The sequence below is a fragment of the Nicotiana sylvestris genome, chromosome 1 (assembly GCF_000393655.2).
Source record: "Nicotiana sylvestris chromosome 1, ASM39365v2, whole genome shotgun sequence".
In the NCBI taxonomy this organism is placed as follows: domain Eukaryota; kingdom Viridiplantae; phylum Streptophyta; class Magnoliopsida; order Solanales; family Solanaceae; genus Nicotiana; species Nicotiana sylvestris.
In genome coordinates, this window is record NC_091057.1 from 139573443 (window position 1) to 139589391 (window position 15949).

At 42.1% G+C, this 15949-nt stretch overlaps 1 pseudogene; it reads right to left on the reverse strand.

Moving 5' to 3' along the window:
* Positions 1-1109: 1109 nt before the first annotated feature.
* On the reverse strand, positions 1110-1633 carry LOC138875150 (uncharacterized; annotated as a pseudogene).
* Between the last annotated feature and the right edge of the window lie 14316 nt (positions 1634-15949).

Genomic DNA, 15949 nt, shown 5'->3' on the forward strand with positions numbered 1-15949 from the left:
AATAAAATATTATTTTAAATGGAACAGAACAAAAACCTAAGATTCTATAAAGTAGAGAGATAACACCCGAATGAACCAATACAAGTTAAGAGAAGAAGTTCGAGTATGAATTATGATAAATATTTAGAAGAAAGTTTCAAATGCAGCTCAATCTAACTCTGTGTGATCTAATCGCATATATGATACTAGGATTCAAGATTCAAGTTGCATTAATTTTTTTTTGGATAAGTGTTAAAGTGTTAGGTGTATAGTTAGTGAAATGTATAGCTGGATGCCAGCTAAGCTAAGGTAGTAGAAGATTAGTTTGTTAAGTAGGTAGTTAGAAGATAACTTGTTAGTACATATACACGGGTAATGTACAACGTTTGTAACCAAATTAATAGAAAATGAAGGAACTCTTTTCTTCTCCATTAGTGTAACCGTTTCTTCTTTATTTTTAGCTCAGCAACTCAGATTAGATCTAGAATTTCATCATGGTATCAGATCCCGTATCTATGGTTCACGCTTCATTATCAATTTCCTAGATCTAAGTTGATTTCAGTGTTTGTGATCTGGTAAGTTTTTCGATATCTTCGAAGTTAGGGCTAATTCGAACAATTAGAATTTTTTTGCTTCTTCATCTGAGCTCGAGTGTCTCATTAACAATAGCGTTCAATAGGGATGAAACTGATGCAGGCATAACATCTGCTGGTGGACGCTCAACTTCAATTGATCAACATCATCTATTATTTTTTCAGTCATGTGATACTCCAGGTAGTTCTTTGATTTCAGTCAAATTAACTGAACCTGAAAACTATACAATATGGATTAGTGCAATGAGTGTTAGTTTACTAGGAAAAAGTAGGTTAAGGTTTGTGGATTGTAGATATCCTAAGGAGAAATTCGATGTGTCTCTTTATGAATTGTAAGAAAAATGCAATGCAATAGTACTCTCTTGGACTATGAACTTAGTAAGTGCTGAATTACTAAGTGGTATGGTATATGCCTCGAGTGGTTTGGACCCGCACGTACGGTTTTTAGGGAGATCTGATCGAAAAACCGGCTGGCGCCTACCCGACTAGATGGACTGAGAAATTAATTGAGTACAAAACTTATCTTCAAGCTTTGCCTTATTCTGATTGTTCAGAGGGCAATCACGGGGTCATTGAATGAAGTCCTTCGTTTCTTTCGGAGGTGTTGACTCGCAGCAAGGCAGAGATGACTAAGTGACATATGGAATATGGCGACGACAACAACATGTCGTAGAAGGAGATAACAGGTGGAGCCAACGACCCACTAAGACTAACCTATCTACAACTACATCCCCGAGCGACAGTCAAATAGGGGCGTGAATGCGAGATGCCAGCGGAATAATCAGCCAGACAGAGGCTAAGGCTGCTTCCTTCCCACCGCGTCCTTCCTTGTGTGTCAAAGATATAAAGCGAGTGCACCGGAAAAGAACGGGAACTGGATCAATCTATTCTATGGTGAAGCATCCGAAGCATAAATGCACACTCACATGATCTTTGTCGAGAAATAGGAGCATTCGATGGAACCCGTGAACTACACTTGCTTCTAGATAGATGTGTGGGACAGAGGGCTCAAAGCTAAGGGGAATCCTTCGTTTGAGGAAAGAGATGATAAATTCAGTCATGAGATCTCAAGAAGAGATTTGATAAAGTAAATGGCTCTAGTGTGTTATATATCCACAAGCAAATTGCTACACTAACTCAGGGTATATAATTTGTGTCTACTTACTTCTTTAAGTTGAAAGAATTTTGGGCAGAAGTTGATTCTCTTATGCCCTACCCTGGCTGTGGTTGTGATGAATCAAAAAAGTATGTTGAACATTTTCAGTATCAAAGGTTACTACAATTTACTTATGGGGCTAAATGAATCATACTCTTAGTCCAACAATCAGATTTTGAACGTGGTGCATATTCCTTCCATCAATAAAGCCTATGTTATGATCATTTCTGAGGAGAGCAGAAGATCTATGTGTCATTTCCTCACATATATCTGAAGTTACTAAAGGCACTGCCTTCTTTAGCAATAAAAAAGGCATTCCAAACAATAGTACTGGTCAGTTCAGTGGAAAACGGTATAATAATGTCCCAGGGAAATATACTTATACTGGAAGACTCAACAACAATTACCCGAGTGGACATAGTTATACTGGAGGAAGCAACTACAAAGCAAGAAGAATACTCTATACTGTGACTATTGCAATTTTAAAGGGCACACGAGGGAGACATGTTATAAGTTGAGTGGATATCCTCCAGACTTTGAGACTAAGAAAAAAGCTGACTCAAGAAATGTAGCTCATTTTTCTCAGGAAGAAACATGTGTTATAGGGAACAATCAAACTTTTACAACATCTAATTTTGTAGGTACCTCACAAGTGCAACATGGTGCAATGTCTGGATATGGACAAAAAATTTGATGCTCAGTGTTCCACAGTTCACTCAAAAATAATACCAGCAAATAATTCAACTACTGGGAAAAGGACATGAGGGCAACAACTCAACTACACCACTGTCAGCAGGTATGTCATCTTATATAGTGAATCCAGAAGTGTTGGGTAAGTGGATAGTAGACTCAGGTGCCTCAAGTCATATGGTGCACAGTCTATCTTATTAGTTAATCCTAAGATATTGACTAATAGCAAAATGGGTACAATCCAACTTCCTAAAAGAAATGTTGCTCCCATTAGTCACATAGGATCATCTTATATTGTTCAGGGCCAAACAATTAGCAATGTACTTCATATACTTGACTTCAAGTACAATCTGTTATCTGTCTCAAAGCTAACAAAAGAGATGAGATGGGCAGTGATATTCTTTCCTGAATTCTGCATTTTTCAGGACCTCTCTAGTGGACAGGTGAAGGGGATTGGTAGATAAGATGATGGACTTTATATTTTCTACCCTGCAGGGTTCAACACAACTGATATTCAAGCTCAAGTTTCCAGTACAATTCCTAGGCTAATAATTCCAAAAAACCCACCTACTCTAAATATGATCACAAAGAATAGAATAATGAATGTAGCCTTATGTCATAAGAGCTTAGGACATGTGCCTATAAGGACTTTGAAAAACATGGTTGGATTCCAGAATCACTATCATAAGAACTCTGATGACACTTGAATTGTATGCCCCTTGGCAAGGCAGACCAGGCTACCCTTTCCTTTAAATAATACTACTACTAATGCTTGTTTTCATACATCGCATGGTGATGTGTGGAGTTCTGTATACGGTAAAATCGGAGGGGCTAATTTTCCATCGTTTTGACGCCTCGAAGGCTCGAAATCACGGTTGAAGTTTCATCCCTCGAGGGCTATCGACGCTCGACCTCGGGATAGTATGAGACCGATGGTTACGGGAAGAAAGTGGGGAGTTCCCAAGGCGAAGCTAGAACCGACAAAATCTGTCAAACTAGTTTGAGCCCATATCAAAGCATTAACTAGGTGTCCCATCTCCATATCTTTGTAATAAATGCACTTACATTATGTTGGGATTCCCCCTCTTATATAAAAGGGATTCTTATCATTTTGTAAACATATGTTGCTCTATACTAAATATACTAGAACATTATCTCTGCTCTCTAACACATTCTCTTGGTCTCGTTATCTCTTTGAATGATCATATTTATTGTGTTCTATCTATTGTTCTTCATTTATTGCTTATTACTAGCCATAAAGAGCCGTCATTGCTTTGTTTATAATTGTTATTCCCCATCCTCGATAGCTCCCAACCGAGATTCGGACTCGACCCCGAGGCCCTCGAATTGGCAAGCTCGAGGCCCCAATTGATAGCGATTCGGTTTGATCAACATCTCGTTTTTAAGCTCTTATTTCATTTCTAAGTCTTTCACATAGCATCAACTACCTAACAACTACCATAAAAATAGATCATGTATTTTTAGAACCACTAAATCAAATTTAATTGTTATTACCATTTTCAAACAGTTTGGCGCCGACCGTGGGCTAAAAATAATGGTGATTATTTTTTTGCTGGTTTAACTACATAACACAAGTTATCTTTCATGCTTTTTCTTGCCCAAGATCTTTGATTTGAGATCAAAATGTCTGACTCGGTGAACAACAATCTTGAGAACCACGAAGAAAATGGTGTGGATGTTTCAGGTGTTGGAGTACACTACGAAACCTTGAGAGCGCACCCTAACCGATTCCCGTAGACACGGTCTTACGCGATTCTCAACACATCGATGTAAGCTCCAACACTAACAAGAGCGTGAACCAAAGAGACCAACAAAAAGCTCAGGAAACCCCGGCTAGGGAAGAACGAGAGGTTAGCCTTCACGTTATTTTTGAAATGTTGCAGGCATAACAGCTAGCGATTTCTCAGCTGCAAAGTCACCAGAAAACTGCCAGCACAGTAGCACCGGGGACGGCTCCCCCGGCTGAGCAGGTACCGGAGAGGTCAAGCAACAACGGGTCGGTAGCTGACCCCGCCATCGTAAAGATGATCAAGGACCTCACAAAGAAGATCGAATTGGGTGAGAAGAAGATAGAAGCCAACGACAAAAAGGTCGAGACCTACAACTCCAGGGTCAACCAAATCCTGGGCGCACCCCCGATCCTGAAAGGTGTAGATTCGAAGAAGTTAATACAAATGTTGTTCACAGAGGAAGCAACTCCAAAACCCATTCCAAAGAAGTTCAGAATGCCAGACCTTCCAAAATACAACGGTACCTCAGACCCCAATGAGCACGTTATTGCTTACACTTGCGCAGTGAAGGGAAACGACATAAAGGACGATGAGATCGAGTCTGCCTTACTAAAGAAGTTCGGGGTAACACTTTCGAAGGGGGTCATGATGTGGTATCACAACCTAGCTCCTAACTCCATAGACTCATTTGCCATGCGGGAAGATTCCTTCATAAAGGTACATGTCGGTGCTATCAAAGTAGCAACAAATAAGTCTGACGTCTTCAAAATCAAGCAGGGGGAGAACGAGATGCTGCGAGAGTTCGTATCTCACTTTCAAATGGAACGTATAGAACTACCACCAGTCTTCGACGACTGGGTAGTACAAGCCTTCACTCAAGGTCTGAATGAGAGAAGCTCGGTGGCTTCGAAGCAACTAAAACAGAACCTGGTCGAATATCCCGCCATGACCTGGTCGGACGTTCACAACCGATAATAATAAAAAATCAGGGCCAAGGACGACCAACTAGAAGCCCCATCGGGCTCGGTATACCCAAGCAGGCTTCTAGAGAAGGAGCCAAAGCCAAATAAGGAAAGGTACCAGCCATACACCGACGACAAGAGAAATGCCCCGAGGCATAACAGAACCCGCAATGACCGAAGGATGGACCGAGACCAAAACCTTCAGGGATTCGTCAATAGAGCCGGATTCGACAGGAACACAGGGCCAAAGGAGGCACCTTGCTTGTCGGAGTACAACTTCAACGTAGATATATCAGACATCGTGTTCGCCATCAGTAAAATCAGAGATGCTAGGTGGCCTAGGCCTATGCAATTAGATCCTTCGCAAAGAAATCATTACTTAGTTTGTGAGTTTCACAACATTCACGGCCACAGGATCGAGGCTTACCACCAGCTCCGAGAGGAAGTAGCCAGACTACTCAGTAAAGGTCACCTCCGTGAATTCCCCAGCGATTAGGCCAAAAACCAGTTCCGGGAAAGAGAGGCGGCTAAGAAGAATGAAACGAATGAGCCACAACATGTCATCCATATGATTTTGGGAGGCATCGATGCTCCACAAGATCCCATGATGAAAAGAACAAAAATATCCATCACCAGAGAAACGCGATATCGGGATTACATACCCGAGGATGCCCTTACTTTCAGCGATGAGGACATCGACAACTTGTCTCAGTCTCACAATGATGCACTGGTAATCTCTTTTCTCGTAAATACATTTCAAATTAAATGTGTACTTGTGGATCTAGGTTGCTCGGCCAACATTATCAGGTCGAGGGTGGTAGAGCAACTCGGATTGCTTGACCAAATCATGCCCCCCACTCGAGTCCTCAATGAAAACAACATGGCAAGTAAAAAAACAGAAGGGGAAATCACCCTTCCAGTCAACGTGGCTGGCACGACCCAAAATGCCAAATTTCATGTCATCGAGGGAGATATGAGGTACAACGCCTTGCTCGGAAGTCCATGGATACACTGCATGAGAGCAGTGCCATCCACCCTCTATCAAATGATGAAATTTCCCACAAAAGATGGGATTAAGACCGTCTACAAGGAACAACATGCGGCGAAAGAAATGTTCGTTGTACACGATGTGGCCCCGACACCGATACCTCCACCTTCGAAGGAGCCAAAGTATAAACAAACAGTAAAATAGCAATAACAAACTACACTCCCAGCTATCCCTGACTAAGCAAAGCGGGGGACCGTACCACATTCTCATCATAGGCGACTGAAATGTTTCAGGGCCCGAAACATCGCCGGCACACTCTACGCTAAGGTATGACCATATCCTCTCTCTTTCAATTATATTCTACACTGATCTGAGTGCAGGTATCCGATCAGAATGGCCAAAGCACTCTCCAACTCGAATGCCTTAGGTTTCAAAAAGCATGTGTTACACTCTTTTCCTTCGGCCAGGTTTTTATCCCAAAAAGGGCTTTACCGGCAAGGTTTTTAGCAAGGCAACATCTATATGCCATCTAAGGAAGATCCAACAAGTATTCAAGGATTCTTTTGCAACTAGCCTCAAATACTGGGGGCCATTCCCCCGGATGGTCACCTATTCGGAGAAGCCAAGATACGCCAAACAGGGGCTCAATAGGAAAGTAATGTACCAGGCCAAACGGTCAAACGAACTGTGTTCACATAGAACAACCGAGCCCGCAACAGCAAAAACATGTATACTTGTACCAAGTAATCAAATAATACTTCCCAAAAGCATTTTACATTTCAAGGAAGCTCGATATTTTTGCAAAAAATGGCTCCAAAACCAAAAGGCACCCCGAATACTCGGGGACTGGCGTCAACAACTTGAAATAATGCGACCCGCGGGTCAGAGCTCCTAACTCGCAAGCCCTCAATGAGGCAACAATGAGATCACAAAATAACTCCAGAGCCAAAAACGTCCCGAACACTCGGGGACTGGCATCGAAAACTCAAGGCTACACGACCTCCGGGTCGGAAACTCCAAAATCATAAGCCCTCAATGAGGCAACACCAAGTTCACAAGTAATGGCTCCCGAGCCAAGAAACCTTCGATGACTTGGGGATTGCCGTTAATCACCATCTCCATCGACTTATCAAAACCCTAAGTCGTAAGGCCACATGCGTGCAACCTCGGTCTCGTAAGACCTATATAAGGCAACAACAATATCTGTAAGACCTCAAGCAGGGCATGAACCATACTTGTACCAAGTATCCAAAAGTGTAAGACCTCAAAGGCATGTAAAACTTGTAAGACCTTACTAAAGGCATAAACTAACGCGACTCGGGGATGCCTGACCATCGCAATAAATCACATGCCTTTAACTACTTCGAATATATTTCGGAAAGAACCGATTAAACAGGCTACCCTCGATATAGGAAAAAGAGTTTTGGCCATGTCAGCTCCTAAACACTGGCTTCGAGATACTCAGCCTCCGAGCCAAACCTCTCAAGGTGCTCGATCATCGCCATATAATGACTCACAATCGAGGTTTTTTGTTAAACCGTCAAAGAGTCGGCCAAACATTATTTCAAAAAGTCCTTAACGAGGGAAAATTAAAGCCTATATTAGAGGTCGCATCGACCCAAGGCATACGATCCACTACCGCCAGCCCACATATATAAACGGTTACATCGACGTAAGGCGTTAGAGCCATTGTCGCCAGCCCACATATATAAAAGGTCGTACCGACCCAATGCGTAAGAGCCTAAGGGCCAGCTTGCAATTCAAAAACTTGAGGTCGAATGAGCTCGAGTTGAAACCCAATTAGGAGACTGAACCCAAAACAGTTAACTGAATATGCCTAAGAACAAAAGTGTAAGAGCCCAAACGCCGACTTATACTAAAAGGTCACATCGACCAAAAGCGTAAGAGCCACTATCGCCAGCCTAAAATCCAACAACTTGAGGGTTAAATGAGCTCGAGTCGATGCCCGACTCTGGGACTGAGCCCAAAACAGTTGACCTAAATATGCCTAAGAACAAAAGCATAAAGGTCGCATCGACCAAACGCGTAAGGACCTACGGGCCAGCCCAACGAGCCTAAAGGCCATACCATGAATCTAAGGATTCCCCTAAACTCAAAGACTAGTTCATCTGGCTAAAATAAAGGCAAAAAGAAATGCAAAAGAAACAAAACCGCGAGGTTTCCTCTTTACACATACATGCAGAAAAATACAAGCTTCATTTACAAACATACTTTAAAAACAGAATCGGAAAGCAAAATCTACATCCCCCCTGCAGGCTATGGCCCATCAGCCTCATCTTCGCTATCATCAGCATCGGACAGAAGTAACCGAGCACTACGTTCGTCCGCCCTCGCCCGTGTCAACTCTTCCGAGAGGTCAAATCCCCTAGCACAGATCTCCTCAAGGGTTTTCCTCCGAGACTTACACCGAGCGTATTCTTTGCTCCTATATTCATGGTCAATGATCTTTCTCAGCTTAGCTTGAGCATCGGCAACGTCCTTCAAATAGACCACCACTTTCTGGTCAGCCTTATTTCGGCTCATTAAAGCTTCAGCTCGGACACCCACAACCTCGGCCTTTATCTTCAAGAGCTTAGTCTCGAAATTTGTAATCATATATGTTTGAACCTAGCTATTATCACGAGCTAAGAGAAGTTGAACCTCAAGGGCAGAAGCTTTAGCCAGATCACCCTTGTCCGTCGAAACATGAGCGTCCTTCTGAGCATTTAACTTATCATACTTGCACTTGGCTCGATCAACCTCGTCCCGAAGGCACTCCAAGCCCTCCGCCTTTTTTTGCAACTAAAATAAATGAAACATTAGCCTCAGGAGCTAGAAGGAGGAACACACACTCGCTCAAAACAAAAACTACCTGCTCCTTCAAGTAGCTCTCATAATTCGAGCTCCGACTCGCCCCATACCGTAAGTATGCCAGCTCGACTTCTCTTTCATTTCAAAGGGGACTCAGGGATTTCTCCTCATCCAGAGCTTTCCCAGCCTGGCCTCACGACGAAGCAGCTCGGACTTAAGCTTGTCGAAATCCGATAAAAAAAACTCTGTAAGGAAGGGAAGGTGTGAAACTCGAAAGGCCTGTGCCAAAAACTCACCACAGAATGAATCGGCCCCGACCGAGGCACAGTCACTCGGTGCATATGATCCTGGGTTTCGAGTATCCCTCGAAGTACCTCAAAAATAAGACGACAGCGGAGGATAATCCGCCTCTCCAAAACCAAAAATCACGGGCGTGACAGGCTCAGTCAATACTTTCACTCCGGTCCCCCGGCCCAAGCTCGCCTTACTTCGAGCAGCATCTCCCTAAAAAGGTATCTCTTGCTTATTGGTATCATTCTTTAGCACAGAAACTAGCGATCCTTCTTCTCCCCCAAGGGGGCACGCCCTCGTCTTGGAAGGCTCCCCGATGCCTACAATAACAGGGTTAGTATGCAAAAAGAGGAAGTGTTTTTCCAACTAAAAGAAGGGAAGGGAACATATCGACATACCGTGGTATTTTGCCCCTCACCTATCCTGAGATAAAGCTCGCCACTTACGCTCATCGTAAGTCAAGTGGGCCGCCAACGTCCGAACCCAATCCGACAGATCGGGAACCTCGCCCGGCATAATTGAACACCCCCTCTCCATAATTGAAAAACTGTGAAGGCACAAGTGTACCACTTACGTGTATAATTCCATTCCTCAAGGAATAGCATAAACTCCACGGGGATAATATCAACAGTTCGTGCTCGGACGGATCGGCTCATCCACTCTCGATTCTCGTCTTCTTCATCATCATCAACAAAAGGCATGGTCGACCGGCATAGTAAGGTTAACAGAACTCGATGATGAAAGGGATGGTATAGCATGATAAGATGGCTGAGCGTAAATTCAAACCCTACTTTCTACGCAAAGAACCTCGCCATCAACACTATCCACCAAAATGACGGGTGAATCTAGGCCAAGGTAACCTGATACTTGGTCAAGCACAACCCTATCAAGGGGGCCCAGCATGAAAGGATACGTAAACACATTCAGAAACCCCTCGGCACGGCCCGTAATATTCTCATCCAAGGAAGGTACCTGTAGTACTACCTTCCCCCCCCCCCCCCCCATCCATAGTCTTTCCTCACCAACTCAAGGTGCCCCTCTCCTATCAAAGAAGTAAACTTCAAGGTATGCTCCCATTGGTCTTGAGCATTAGGGCACTTTTCCGCTGAAAAGTCCCCTCTCGAAGCAAAATGACCCAAGCCAACAAGGCGAGAACCGGAGACGGAACTCTCTCCTCCCCTCCGAAAGGATCCTGATGTAGCAGTCATGACTACAGCAAAATTATAGAACTGGAGCAGGAATTTAGGCAAGAGCGTTAATGTTGAAATAGCAAAAGGCCTAGCGCAGGAAAGAGAAGGGTAACTACTCAGAATGGTGGAATCTCCAAAAAAGTAGAAACAACCCTATATATGGAAAAATGGCGACAATTGGCCTGCCTCAGAGGCCGATTAAAATGCTGGCCGAAATAACTTTGGGAAGATGTGCCGGTGGGATCGCCTTGGTCACTTTGCAGCCATGTTGTCCATTTAACAAACATCGTATGATGTTTTGGGGTCAGATACCCCCGCACTAAATAAGTCTCGAGATGGTACCCGATCTCGAGGACCTCCATAAAAAATAAGTTAGGCTTCAGGAAGCCTTGGGCATTATTGCAAGTCTCGAGATGGTACATGATCTCGAGGACCTCCATCAAAAAGAAGTTAGGCTCCAGGAAGCCTTGGACATCATCGCAAGTCCCGAGATGGTACCCGATCTTGTGGGCCTCCATCAAAAAGAAGTTAGGCTTCAGGAAGCCTTTGGAAACATCGCAAGTCCCGAGATGGTAACCGATCTCGAGGACCTCTATCAAAAAGAAGTTAGGCTCTAGAAAGCCATTAGCATCATCAACAGTCCCGAGATGGTACCCGATCTCGAGGATCTCTCCAAGGGTCCATCGATGTCATTGCAAGACTCAGATGGTACCCGGTTTCGAAGGCTCCTCTAAAGGAGAAAATAAGCACTTAAAACTCTACTCATATGGGCTTGGCCTCAAGGTACTATCTAAATCTGGGCAGTCCCTCATCCGAGATCTATCTAAAATGCCTTAAGGCTATCTACACTAAGTTCAAGACAAGTTTTCAGACGGCCCGAGTAAACCCCAACTTGGGGACTGTTCTCGAAAGCCTAAAGGCAGTCTCCATTCTCGAGTTTCCGAGCGAATCCCCCCTCAAGTATTATCATAGGGTCTAAAGGCTAAGTGTCGATTTGGGGGTTCGAAGCCCTACTCGCATTCAACTCAAATTCAGGGTCCCGATGACTCGAGTTTATCAGTCCAACCCGGGCTCAATATTTGCACCAACCGATGGGGTCATGCACTTAGATTCTACACAAGCATAGATAAAGGGAAAATAGTATACATTAGAGACGAATTAAAGAAACAATTTTTATTCATACACATTCGATTACAAAAGCCCACAAGGGGTCCTTACATATGATTACAAAAGCCCATGAGGGGTCCTTACACACAAACAAAGAATCAAAAAAGGTACATATGCAAGAACTATCATACAGGAACAAGGAATTCACAAGTATCAATCAAAAGCTTTAAACGATCACCACATCATCAAATAAAATAATCATATAACTATCACATAATTTCCATAGCTTTAGGTTGGGGCATTTAATACCATTCATCATCATTCATAATACCACCGCTTTCTTGTGCGGAATCTGATCACGACCCGATCGGCTAGGTTGCCTCATTTGAGACATGTATCTCAATCACCATCTCATTCTCATTTTCTATATTCAATATCAGCACAATACCACCATGTGTTCGGCATGGCGTACGATCACGGCCCGATCGGCTAGGCCGTCTTCCCAAGATGTTGTTCCTTTTTCATTAATTTTCTCATCCTAATATTTATCACACATATATCAATTCATGGCACTTGGGGCCACAATTATCCCGTCATACTTGGCACTAGGCCACGTTTCACATCATTTCCACTTTCAATGTTAACCTTTGCAATATAGGATAATAGGCACATACAAGAGCAATTTAAGTTGTAAGCATAGGCAAGATTTCACATAGTTGGCATGACAATCTCAATTTTAATCTTGACTTGAAGTCTAGGCATTTCAACACATGGTTCATATTCTTCACACATCTTTAAATTATCAAGATTAGTATATTGAAAACATTGAGGCACACCTTTCACGTATATATAATTGCAAAACCAATTCATGTGAAATAACAATCAATGCATCAATCCGATTTCAGTCTTTCAACAGTTACATATACACCAACGGAGCTCAATTTCTAAAAAGAGGGAGGTTTAGCCATACCTACCTCAATAGAGCTTTCCTTAAATTCTTACAAAATTCTGGAACTCTTAGCAACTTTAATCTATTTTATAAGAATTACAAGTTGAACCAAAAATTAGTGTCATGATTAAGATTCTAGCTCATTTGAGTATATTATCAAGCACTAAGTATGCATTGTGATTTTAGGACCCTTTTGTGAGAGATTTTTATCATCTTACACCTCAATTGCTATCTTTTTAACTCACAATCTCCCCATAACCTATTATCATTTATGCATGTAAGATATAAATCCTTATACCCATGAACCCACTTGTTAATCACTTATTTTAATAGAAATTTCGAAATCATAGATTAGGGCACAAGTTCTTACTTTTTAGGATGAAGGTCTAGCAAATTTTACTTGAAAGCCTTCAAAGATTTGGGCAAGGATTGTAGTGACTTGGTGAGAGTTAGTTTTTCCCTCTAGAACTCCCTCTAGAACTCTATTTGCAGTAGAATAGCATAAAAAGGGGTCTAATGAGGTGTTTTTAATGGGATGGGGTCGGGTTTTAAAAGTTAGAAAATAGGAGCCCCGACACAATCTGCGATCGTATAATTGACATGCGGCCCGCAAAAGGGAATGCAAAATGGCCCCCAAAACATGATCAAACTGCCCGGGTATGCGACAAGAATACGGTCCGCATACCCGTTCAGCGGTCACATAATGCACCGCAGAACTGCCCCTCGCAAAATTACAAGGAGAATATGCGATGACTATGCGGCCCGTATATTGATTATGCGATTGCATAATTGGCCACATAGTTGACCTCAAAATTAACCATCAAACTGCCTTACTCTGCGGCGACTATGCGGTCTGCATAGCTATTATGTGACCTCATAATGGACCACAAAAACACGTGCTTCTGAAAAAACATTATTCCTTAACTCTTTAACGCACAGATCAATCCAAAGGGTCCGAACCAAGAATTTTATAAATTTCTAACACATATTCCTAACTTGATGCTACGAGATCTCGGGTTTTTGAGCAAAAATTTTCACGGTGCCTTATAGTAACTGGCGGGCACAATCAATACTCTTTTGAAAAATGCAACCGATGGCGCCATCAATGTCCTTCAAAGACGTATCGGCAGGCGCAATTAATACATTTTGGAAACTGAATCGGTGGTGATATTATCGCTTAGAAGGACAAGGATAGATTGTGCATTGAAAGACGCTAAAAGACAAGTCAGCAAGACGATTCGGTTTCCACAAAAGCCTATATCATGAGTATAATGTCATCAGCATAACATTATCGCGGGAAATTCGAAAAGATGGTTATTAAGGTCGTTTCTTGTCGTTTTACTCTAAGAAACGCGGGGACTATCTGTATACGGTAAAATCGGAGGGTCCAATTTTCTATCATTATGACACCTCGAAGGCCCGAAATCACGATAGAAGTTTCATCCCTCGAGGGCTATCGATGCTCGACCTCGGGACAGTATGAGACCGACGGTTACGGGAAGAAAGTGGGGAGTTCCTAAGGCGAAACTAGAGCCGACAAAATCTGTCAGGCTAGTCTGAGCCCATATCGTGGCATTAACTAGGTGTCTCATCTCCATATCTTTATAATAAATGCACTTGTACTATTTAGGATTCCCCCTCTTATATAAAGGGGATCTTTATCATTTTGTAAACATTTGTTGCTTCATACCAAAAATACTAGAACATTCTCTATGCTCTCTAACACATTCTCTTGGTCTCGTTATCTCTTTTAATGATCATATTTATTGTGTTCTATCTATTGTTCTTCATTTATTGCTTATTACTAGCCATACAGAGCCGTCATTTCTTTGTTTATAATTGTTATTCCCCATCCTCGATAGCTCCCAACTGAGATTCGGACTCGACCTCGAGGCCCTCGAATTGGCAAGCTCGAGGCCCCAATTGATAGCGATTCGGTTTGATCAATATCTCGTTTTTAAGCTCTTATTTCATTTCTAAGTCTTTCACATAGCATCAACTGCCTAACAACTAGCATAAAAATAGATTATGTATTTTTAGAACCACTAAATTAAATTTAATTGTTATTACCATTTTCACGGTAAACAAGTTCCTAGTTATAATGGGAATAATTATTTTTTAACTTTTGTAGATGACTACTCTTGACATACTTGGTTATTTATGTTGCCTACCAAGTCAGAAGTGGTTGTTATTCTTAGATCCTTTATTTCTATGATTCAAAATGTTTATTCAGCTTTTGTGAAAGTCTTTACATCAGATAATGTTAGTGAATTCTCAACTCTCAAGTAGCTGAGTTGCTGCAGACTAAAGGAATCATTCACCAGAGTTCTTGTATATATACTCTACAACAGAATAGAGTAACTGAGAAAAAGCACAGTTATATTCTGGAATTGGCTAGATCACTAAGGTTTCAAGCTTCTGTACCTCTCAAATTCTAGGGTGAATGAGTCACCACTGTTGTATCTATCATCAATAGGCTAACCTCGACAGTCCTTCAAGACAAGTCTCCTTTGAAGCTTTAATTGGTCATGTTCCTTCTTTGGACTATATGAGAGTGTTTGGCTGTCTAGGCTATGTTACTGATGTGAGAAGATTAGACAAGTTTGTTCCTAGAGCTGTTCCAGCTGTGTTTTAAGGATCTAGGTGAACTTAAGTTCTTTCTGGGGATAGAGTTTTCCAGATCAAAGCAAGAGATATTTATGAGTCAAAGAAAGTATGTTTTGGAGTTGATTGCAGAGTCAGGGCTTGGTGGTGCCAAACCTGTTGGTACACCCTTGGAGACCAGTTCAAGGATTACTTCTGCTGAGTTTGACACTTTTATGAAAAAAGACTCTTCTAATGCAGCTAATGCAAAAGGATAACGAATTAGAAAATGCTGGACCTTATTAGAGATTGATTGCCAGGCTTTTATATCTCACTATGGCTAGAATTGATATCTCATATGTAGTGCAGGTGCTCAACCAATTTATGCACAAACCAAAGTAGCCTCATATAGATGTTGCTTTAAGTGTAGTTAGATACATCAAGACTGCTCCAGGTCTTGGTCTGTTGATGCCCTCAGAAGACTCAGGAAGACTTGAAGCCTATTGTGGCTCGGATTGGGGTGGAAATTTACAAACTAGAAGATTTGTTACAGGATATGTGGTCATATTTGGTGATGTACTAATATCCTGGAAATTCAAGAAACAGGAGACAGTGGTCAGGAGCTCAGAAGAAGTAGAATGTAAGAGTATGGCTTCAACAATTGCAGAGCTAACTTGGCTTACAGGATTGTTTTCAGAACTAGGAGTTAAGTTGTCCTTGCCTATAGACTTACACTGTGATAGCAAAGCTGCAATTCAGATTGCAGCTAATCCTATATTCCATGAAAGATCAAACATATTGATATCAATTGTCACCTTGTGAGGGAAAAAATGTACAAGGACTGATTAAGCCTCATCACGTACCTACCAAGGAACAACAAGATGATTTACTGACTAAAA